This window comes from Scophthalmus maximus, chromosome 7 (assembly GCF_022379125.1).
Source record: "Scophthalmus maximus strain ysfricsl-2021 chromosome 7, ASM2237912v1, whole genome shotgun sequence".
Classification (NCBI taxonomy): domain Eukaryota; kingdom Metazoa; phylum Chordata; class Actinopteri; order Pleuronectiformes; family Scophthalmidae; genus Scophthalmus; species Scophthalmus maximus.
Window position 1 is genome coordinate 23,392,501 of NC_061521.1, and position 9,548 is coordinate 23,402,048.

The following is a 9,548-nucleotide window of genomic DNA, read 5'->3' on the forward strand; positions in this document are numbered from 1 at the left end:
CTATTGCCCCTGCATCTGTTGAGGCATTTTTGTATAACACATCAATAAGTTTGATTCTGGCATATGAACGAGCAATGAACCAAAACTGGAATGAATACGAATTAAAAAAAATAAAACTGCACAAGACCACTGTTGAGCAACCAAGAGCTCGACTCGCAGCAACCTGCGTCTATTTACAGCTACACGGAAGAACTCGACACACTTTGTTTGCGCTCCAGCTCCATGTCGCCTTTGACTGTAAGACTAATAATAAACAGAGCTCTAATTCCGAAATCCCCCGTGCCTGCGTCTCAACGTGAGGAGCAAGTAATCGGAGTTATTGCCGACATCTGGTTCCCGCTGATCCCCTGACAATTACCGTGCCATCTGATGTTAGTCGTGTTGCAAATCAGAACTCCGGCAGTTGACTACGGTTCGCCCTCGGGGCCGCCCCCCCTGGAAGTCGACGACATTTAATCATCAGACATGATGTTTCGTCAGTCAGTCTGAAGTGCAGGGTACATTTTTTGGAGGTTCCCGGAAAGAGCCTGCAGAGTCGTGGCTTTCTCGCTGAAACCAATAAATCAGACCCGTCGGGCTCGGAGAGAATCGCGATCTCTGCTTGTTCGCCACATGAACGCTGCTGTCGCCCTGAACGCCCCATGAAAGCATGGCTTGATAAGTCTTAATGAAGAAAAGAAAAGTAATGAATCATCAAATGTTGGTATTGATCGCATTGATTCATGGCCGGATCGTATCGCCCTGGCGCTTCTGTTGTGTAACTCATGAATGAAAACCATCTTTACAATATGATCTGAATTCATTTGATTGCAAATGTGATTCACCGCCACTGTGTCACTGCAGTGATACATGTAGAGTAGAGCTGCAACAGTTCATCGATTAGTAATCGATAAGTGAATTAATCAAATGAATTACAACATTTTGACATTAAGACATCACACTTTCTGCCTGTGGGGGCACATGACATCTATTAGATGTCGGGATATTTCCCAGGCTAGATTGAAAAAACCTCGAGCTGTTGGTGGTTGGTGGATTCATCCTGTGACGTATCGCTGACATCTGTGCCACATTTCATAGCCATCCATCCGATCGCCTCGATGCTATCTGAGTCTGGACCAACGTGGCGGAACAGCTCACTTTTCCCGAATTTAAGCCTATAGCCGACGTATGACTTTCACAACAAGGTCAAAGTTTAGCCTGGTGTTCATTAAAACAAAAGATCTCGCACATGTTCAGAGTTAAGAGCCAGTGCACCTGTAATGAGCTATACCGGCTGGATATTCTTTCCCACGCACATTTCTGGCATATATATACTGTAGATATACGTTCACGGAGAAGATCCTGCTCCCACGTCCAACATCTGCTGGCAGCGGCATCTCAGAGGTTCATGCACGTGTACCGCATGTACTTCATACCCGTCGCCACACCTCTGATCTCTAAAAATCCAAAGGACCTGACCGAACTGAATCTTCCGCAACGCCAACATCAGCATCTGTGCGACGTTTAAAAGAGTTCCCACAAAGAGAACTTGGCAGCGGCCGAGCACAGACAGCTTCCACCCATCACTGATGAAACACCCACATCCCACTGACTGAGCTTGTACGACGAGGAACGTCTTTTTTGCAGTTCAGGGGAGTCCTGCTTGCTCCTGCTGCTGCACCAGCTCAATTTCAACTCGGCCCTACGTTGGGGCACCATCTTCACATCTGGTTAACAGATGTGCCTTTAGCGTAGACGACATGCTTATCCTCGCACTTTCGGCAAGTATAAGAAAACCTGCTTTTCAAAGGTTAAACTTGGCAGCGCGGAGCAGAGAGTTGCCAACTACATGATCTCATTCCACATCGTAAAAGTGTCCGTAATATCGGTGCGTACCCAATGGGGCCAGAATATCTGATTAGAAACATCTCGGAGAAAGGCATCTCCCATTCGATTCTGAGGCTTTCAGGGGAGTTCTTTTCAAGCTCTCAAACAGCTGCACATCCGAGTCTTAGTGAGCAGTCAGATCACCGCGGGACGCCGCCAGCCACGAGGTCAACGGATGACTAAACACAACTGTTGCTTTCACGGGATGCAAAGTGGATTGAAAGTAGTAATTAGGGGCAAGGGAACAAGTATGCAGTGTTTCCCAAACTGTTACCTGGACTGTGGCAGCCGACCGTTGTCAGATTTTAGTTTCATAATGAACCCCCTCCCCAAAAAATCTTTTGAATTCCTCAAAATTATCATAAAAGATCTCCAAGTTAAGTGTATTTTGTCGCCGTACCAGCAAAAATACACGCTGAACCGCAAATTTTCTCCCACTTATCAGAGGTCCTGGTTCAGCAGGGGATTTCAAACGACAAACATTCAAAGCCCTCTGCCCCATCAACACTACCCCAGGCTTCCTAAAGTGATCTGAAATCATCCCCAGGCCAGATGGGAAATATAATCCCTCGTTAACCCGAGTTGGGTGTGCTCAGAAAAAACTCCAAAAGAAGGCGCCTAGGAGGCATCGACCTCGACTGGATCAGAGGCTCTACTCCGAGCCCCCCCCCCCCCCCATTAAAACAAACAGGGTTGAAAATCTGAAATATTATAATAATATTAAAAGGCTTATACACGCTAAAAAAAAGTTAAGCCGGTAAAAGAAATTGAAATCCTACTAATAAACCCCAAAAGCTCTCGTTTCCTTTTGACTTTCTCAACAACTGCTTCAGGGGGCGTTTAGTGAAAAACCATGAGGGTTTATTGTATTATGTTATGATGAAGATATTGCTTTGAAAAAAATTGACATTTATGGATATATTTCCATGAGTTTTGGATCAGGCCACAGGCATAAAAAAAAAAAAAAGGGGTTGTTTGTTGCCTCTAAGTTTCCGTGGGCCTGTTGCGGTTAATGTTGCAGCATCATCCCCTTTCCTATACGTCAAAGATGATCCTGTGTATCCGAGGCTAAAAGGAGATAAGAAAGGAGGAAGCAAGGAAACTCCTTTCATTAGACGCGTTCACACCAACGGGAACATTTCCAACATTTGATGTTCGGGGGTGAGCACGCATGGAGGCCTGGACGTGATAAAAATGATGACGATGATTGCCCTGCAGAAAAGCAGTGTTTTTGTTTACAGCCACCGACACGCCCACTCACGTGGGAAATTTTACCAGGGCAGGGGAAGTGTCCTGAGCAGCATTTGAGATCTCCCATAGACAGCCCCCCTCCAGAAAACGTCCGTACTTCGGTGCACGTCTCGGAAGCAGCTTCAGAAACTGAAGGTATAGCCGAGGGGACGTGGGGGCCAACTTTTTAACCGGCCCCGGGAGTTTTTAAATCTAAAGCGCCGCTTTACGAAAAGGTCTCAAATGTAGGAGAGAGTTGAAAACGCCGCAGCAGCAGTGTGAAATAACTGCTACGACCGACTCTGCCCCCTGAGTCACAGTCGCCCCAATCCACTCGTTCCCTGAGTAACGCGGTGAACATCACTGTGATGCTGATACGTTCATCTGCTGCTGGGCATGCCGTCACGAGCACTGATGACTATCTAACCACCTCCGGGATGGAATTAGTTGCACTTGTGGTTTGCTTTGTAGTGATCTGACAACGTGTCAAATAAATGGCTAGGTAATAAATTGGATGGTTGTATGTTTTTTTTTTTGTTTTGTTGGAATGCTCTGACTGTATCCTCTTTCATGGTCACGACGGGCAGCGTGGAGAAGTTATTGCAGAGAGGTGAAGAAGAGGAGAGTATCAGATGGACGGAACAGACTCGGCAGCGAAACACACAGTTTAAAAACTGGGACCAGAAACTGTGTGAGAGACTTTTCAGTAAATGACCAAAAAGCACTCGGCAACAGGCAGTGAAGCACATGACCAATGATTCATCAACGGCAAAACCTCACTGTTTTTTGGGGTTTTCTTTGGTCTTGAAGTTTTTCCACTCCTGCCCTCGGAAAAAAAAAACAACAACTAAACAAATGTAATAACGAACGTTGGAGGAGAAACTCAAACGACTGCAACTCATTGAGTTGTAGTCCACTCTGATGATTCCGAGTCGGACCCTGACTGGTCCTCCTTCAGACAACGATCATCCAGACAAGCTTGAGATCCAACCTGCAGGAACAAGCAGCAGCACTAAGGAAGATTTACACCCACCCACCCCCCACCAAAAAGATTATGGCTTTGATCTATTCTTTAGTTATTCGATGCTGCGCTCAAGCCTCAGCTGCAGTGGCACCTGGACTGTTTCCTCAGCCTTTTACGCACGCAAACGTTTACGCAGCGTTAAACCATCTTTGTCAAGGTGGCCCGACGTTCCCTCCGGCGACCAACAAGGACTCCAGCGTGTCACGAGTCGTGATCCATACGGCAGTGATCCATACCCCCCCCCCCCCCCCATCGGGTCACCAACGTTATCGTTTCCCCCTTTTGCAGTCAGTAAAACAGCGCAGGAGCAATATAACACCAATTACGCACCTGGCGAAAGTGAAAGTACCACTGGACAGCTGGACACGCGCGCGCACACACACACAGGTGGGGCAGAGGGACACATGTGGTCCACGAGGGAAGCTTTGGGTAATTAATACACACGCACACGCGCACAGTGGGGGAGCGAAAGAGAGAGAACCACGCACCTCCGGTTGTCGCTTTGGTCCCGGGCCGTCGGGATGCGTAAAGGCGCCACGTTGTGCCGAGCCCCTGGCTGAATGAGAAGAGAGAGACAGAGCCCCTGCGCCGATAAGGAATCCAAATCATAAATTTTTTTTTTTAAAAAGTCGCCAAGAACAAAATAAAAAAAGGGTCAGAGGTGGAGGTCCATCGCTCGGCTCCGGTGCGTCCGCGCGACTTCTGCTGCTGCTGCTGCTGCTGCGCGCTGTCGTCGGTGTGAGTGTGCGCCGCCAAGTGCGCAACAAACGAGCTGCCCGGCCGCCGCAGCGTTTCTCCCTCTCCAGTCAATTCCAAGACGCGAGACACGCACACAAATACAAGCCGATTTCAAAATAAGAGCATGCGACGCCAAATCGGAGGGGGGCCCATTCTGTGCGTAAAACCTTGCGCTCCTGCCCACCCAGACGCCACACACACACACACACACACACACACTCTCTCTCTCTCTCTCTCTCTCTCTCTCTCTCTCTCTCTCTCTCTCACACACACACTGTTTCCTTCACTGTGAGTTTCAGGTAGCACTATGATGTTAGGAGGAAAAAAAACGGAACCAAGCCATGATTAAATCAGCGGACTTGGATCTAAAAATGATTGATTTGAATTGTTGCAGAGACGATGGAATCTGATGAGTTCGACAGATAATGGAGACGTCCTCTGCTCTGTAAATCTGTTGTGATTACTGTACATTATGTTTATTTATGTATCTATGTATTGATTTGGCAGAGAATTGAAGAGTGGTGTTTGTTTTAAAATGTTTATTTTTTATTTTTATTAATTCAGTTTGTCGAAAAATTGATCAAATAAAGTTTGGTTTTCAAATCAGAAGAAAAAAAATCTCTCTCTATCTCTCTCAACCCAAATGTGGCCCAGTTCAAAGGTGATCCTCTCCTGGCATGAACGTTTCAATAACAAGGTTTTGATGCCAGAGCATCAAATTAAAACGACACCAAAAAATATATCTATATGCATATATAAAGATTCTTAGCATGAAAATGTTATTTCTGAATCTAAGCTCAGTGTTGTTTGAAATACTTGGAAGGCTATATGCCACTGTTTTTGCAAAATATTGAGAGTAGCTTAATTTTAATTTTATATCTAGAAGCCATGCCTGAATAGTAAAGCATGTTTTCTGTAATGCTAAATTGTTTCTTTTTGTTTATTATTCGAGGGCCACATGCCACTATTGTTTTTTTGTAATGTTCAAATATTTTTTATTATTAGTTTTATTGTTCTTCTTCCCTTTTTTTACGTCGTGGTATCGGATTTGGTATTGAGTACTTTTGGCGGAAATTGGTACCAACTACCAGATTTTCGGTATCATGACGTCCCTAGCCTGAATAAAATGATCACATGCCCCTTTTCTAAATATGCATAAAAGATCTCATTAAGCAAAAAATAATGTTAATTTTCAATTAAATTTAGGCTTTAAAATCATAAACTTTAGACTGTTTCTGTGAAAGTGAGGTTAGTAAATACAATCATTGGTTGATTGGCTATAACATACCCCACATACCATTTGTTGCCATTATTTTTCACGTCGTGATGACTTTTACCCTTATTCTGTACTTTTTATTTATCCACCAACCTCAACATTAACCAGCGGCCTGCCCTGCTGTGCCATGCAAACATCACGGGGAAAATAAAGAATATGCATGAGTCTGAGGGAGTCCCTCTAAAGATGTTCTCTGGACTAAATGGCTCAAGGAGGATTTTACTTTGAAAGCTGAAAAAAATCCAAAAAACTACCCCCCCAGACAGATGCCAGAGGAGGACTGAGGAAATATCATATATGTTATAATGTAGTAATATGATATAATAAACCTAATAGTTCCCCTAATCCAATCATAACTCAACCTCGCGTTATAAATAACGTGGCGCAGGCCACCGGATCCCCACATGTTCAGAGGAAATAAGATAAGAGCCAGTGACAGACTGACTGGCATCTTGTCTCGCTAGCCGCCGCCACAGGAGGCCACATTGATCCTTCACACACGGAGGAAACTCAAACATCATCCATCAAATTCCGTCAGCTTACGGAGCCCTTCGGGGGTCATCTCGGGTTATGTCCCGACCTGACCTGACTCCTGACTCCTCCCCCATCCACCCATCTGTCCGTCCCTCCCTTCCTCTGCCCCCCGCATTTTACTTGATAATGACATATTCTAAATTGTCACTGAAAAGGGGGCAAAACGGGGGCTGACGGCTCGTGCACGATGGAGGGGTTTTTTATTGGATTATTATAGAACAAAACCAGATCACACCAGAATGATCTGAGCCAGGGCCCGGACCACAACCGCAGTGTCGCCCCAGGGCTCACTGTGCTGAGCTCAGACGGGAAAGCCCGCAGGAGCGCAGCAGATTCTTTCCATATTATTTTCCATATTGTCACACGAGGTCGCCTTTGTTACAAAACCTAACTCTGCTCGGGTTAATATCATGAGAGCAGGGTCGTGATGAAACAAAGTGTAGTATAAAAATCTTGGATTCAAAGCGGGATAATATTGTTATCAAAATCCCGTAGATCCCACAACAAAGAGAAAAGTACAAAGTTCACTTGTTAGACAAGTCGTCTTTACACAGGCTTCGTAGGAAGGGCCTGCGTTTCGTCTCGAATGGCTTCATTGACGGTCAATAGATAGTTTGCTCCTGTTTTGTAGATCATTTGCGAGCCGAAGAAAGAACACGTTCTTTTTTGTTCAATCGTATTTTATGAATGACTTGTGAAATAAATGAACCACCAAGCATGAATGAAGACGTATATTTCTACAGTGCACAGACCACTGTTACTGTTAATGTGAAGAAGAATGTGAAGTAAAGTGCATGAGCAGCACATCGGTCGGTTCTGCGTAACACACATATGAGGAATATTTACGTTCACGTCCTGCGGCTGAATCCCTTATCCAGAGATACGGTATACGGGCGATGAGGACGCGGCGACATAATGTCCAGCAGAGACAAAACATTAACCAGGTCGTTGCCGAGTTTAGCGGCTTAAAAGCGTCAGGTGTGCCGCGGAGAGGGACACGTGGGAGATGATGAACACATCCAGTGGCCAGCACAAATTATATTCATACGACTTTGCTGCAAAAACAACACATCAAATGTGACGATGACAACAACAAGAACGCTTGGAAATCTTGAAAGCAAAACAGTGAGTGTAGCCGTCAAATGCCCGGTCCGCTGCCAACAGTTGTGACTCAGCTCTGGCACGGATGCTCAGCGCCCAATGACTGAGGTCTCTGTGGTCGTGGCTGGTGAACAACACACAGTCTAATAGATGACGCCTAAAAACACAAAGAGATGCGAGGACGGTGCAGATGTTTGACCATGAATTTGATTTGTTTTTTTGGCGTCGTGAAAAGGGCTCTTCCGCAGACTTTGAAATGCAACCGCAAAGCGAACAAACGAAAGAGAATCTACTCTGTTTTTTTACTGATTTAGACTTTTTCACATTGGGACAGTGAGGATCGAAACCAGGTATCGCTGCCTTGAATTAGGGAGGGTTGGGGTTAAGACGTAGCTCTGTTGATCCTCGCAAGAGAAAATTCAACTTTGACACCACAGCACAAGAAAGAAGCAGCGCACGGGTGAAATGTAGTAATGGATAAAATATGAATTGAAATCGACTTTAAAAAATGAGTAAGGTAAAAAAAGAAATACTATATGCAATAACTGGGAATGTGCAATTTTCATATATATGTGAAATGTGTAAATTGTTGTTACGATGTTAAACAAACTGTGTATATGCATGTGTAATACTTCATTAGCTAACCCGAGCAAGCACACACGGGCAAGCTTAACACGGGCAAGCTATCACGGGCAAGCTTAACACAGGCAAGCTAACACGGGCAAGCTTAACACGGGCAAGCTATCACGGGCAAGCTTAACACGGGCAAGCTAACACGGGCAAGCTTAACACGGGCAAGCTATCACGGGCAAGCTTAACACGGGCAAGCCATCACGGGCAAGCTTAACACAGGCGAGCGAACACGGGTGAGCTAACACGGGCGAGCTAACAGGAGCGAGCTAATACGGGCGAGCTAACACGAGCAAGCTAACACGGCCGAGCTAACACGGCCGAGCTAACAGGGGCGAGCTAACACGAGCAAGCGAACACGGACAAGCTAACAATGGCAAGCTAACAGGGGCGAGCTAATACGAGCGAGCTAACACGGGCAAGCTAACACGGGCAAGCTAACAGGGGCGAGCTAATACGAGCGAGCTAACAGGGGCGAGCTAATACGAGTGAGCTAACACGGGCGAGCTAACACGGGCAAGCTAACAGGGGCGAGCTAATACGAGCGAGCTAACACGAGCGAGCTAACAGGGGCACGCAAACACGAGCAAGCTAACAGGGGCAAGCTAACATGCGCTGAGTGATGATGCTAATTTACAGTTTGGCGTGTTAGCGTGATGGGGTAGGAACTTGCATCTCTATATAATTTCAAATGACAAAAGTCTGCAGAACTCATATGTCGAGGATGAACCAGTCTCAGGCTCTTTTATATTGTGTCATTTTTGTAATATAAAAAAACGAAATGTCATGCCGACACCGACAGCTCCAACTGGCGTCTGAATGACAAACCCCATCCCAGCAAGACTCTCTCAAAGTCGTCATCTGTTCCTGGTATGATCGTGCTGGCTGTCTCCCGTTTGCTCCCTGGTCTCGTCGGCATCTGAGAGCAGAGAACACATGAGCAGATTGTTGATATGAATAAAGAAGGAGCAGTCTAGGTCAACATTACCTAATAGACCCACCCTTGCCATGTCATCTGCATAAAGACCAACGCCGCTGTCGTAGAGCTGCATTGCATCCATGTACATTGGAGGGGGGGAGTGCTGAGGATATGACACAGATGGATTTCATCGGAGACGTGGCCTTGCACGGTGGGGATCATATAAAAAG

The 9,548-nt window shown here is 45.9% G+C and overlaps 1 protein-coding gene across 5 annotated transcripts in view; it reads right to left on the minus strand.

The window, feature by feature from the left end:
* The window catches only part of il34 (interleukin 34), a 39,752-nt gene extending 30,434 nt beyond the window's left edge, over positions 1-9,318 (minus strand). For 2 of the 5 annotated variants that reach the window (XM_047333370.1, XM_035642155.2), the window contains exon 1: positions 4,609-5,062. The gene's annotated coding sequence lies outside the window, so the exon portion shown is untranslated. Of the gene's footprint in view, positions 1-3,876; positions 4,081-4,450; positions 4,579-4,608; positions 5,063-9,227 lie in introns of those variants that run through there. The other 3 variants (XM_047333373.1, XM_047333371.1, XM_047333372.1) reach the window with 3 other exon arrangements.
* Between the last annotated feature and the right edge of the window lie 230 nt (positions 9,319-9,548).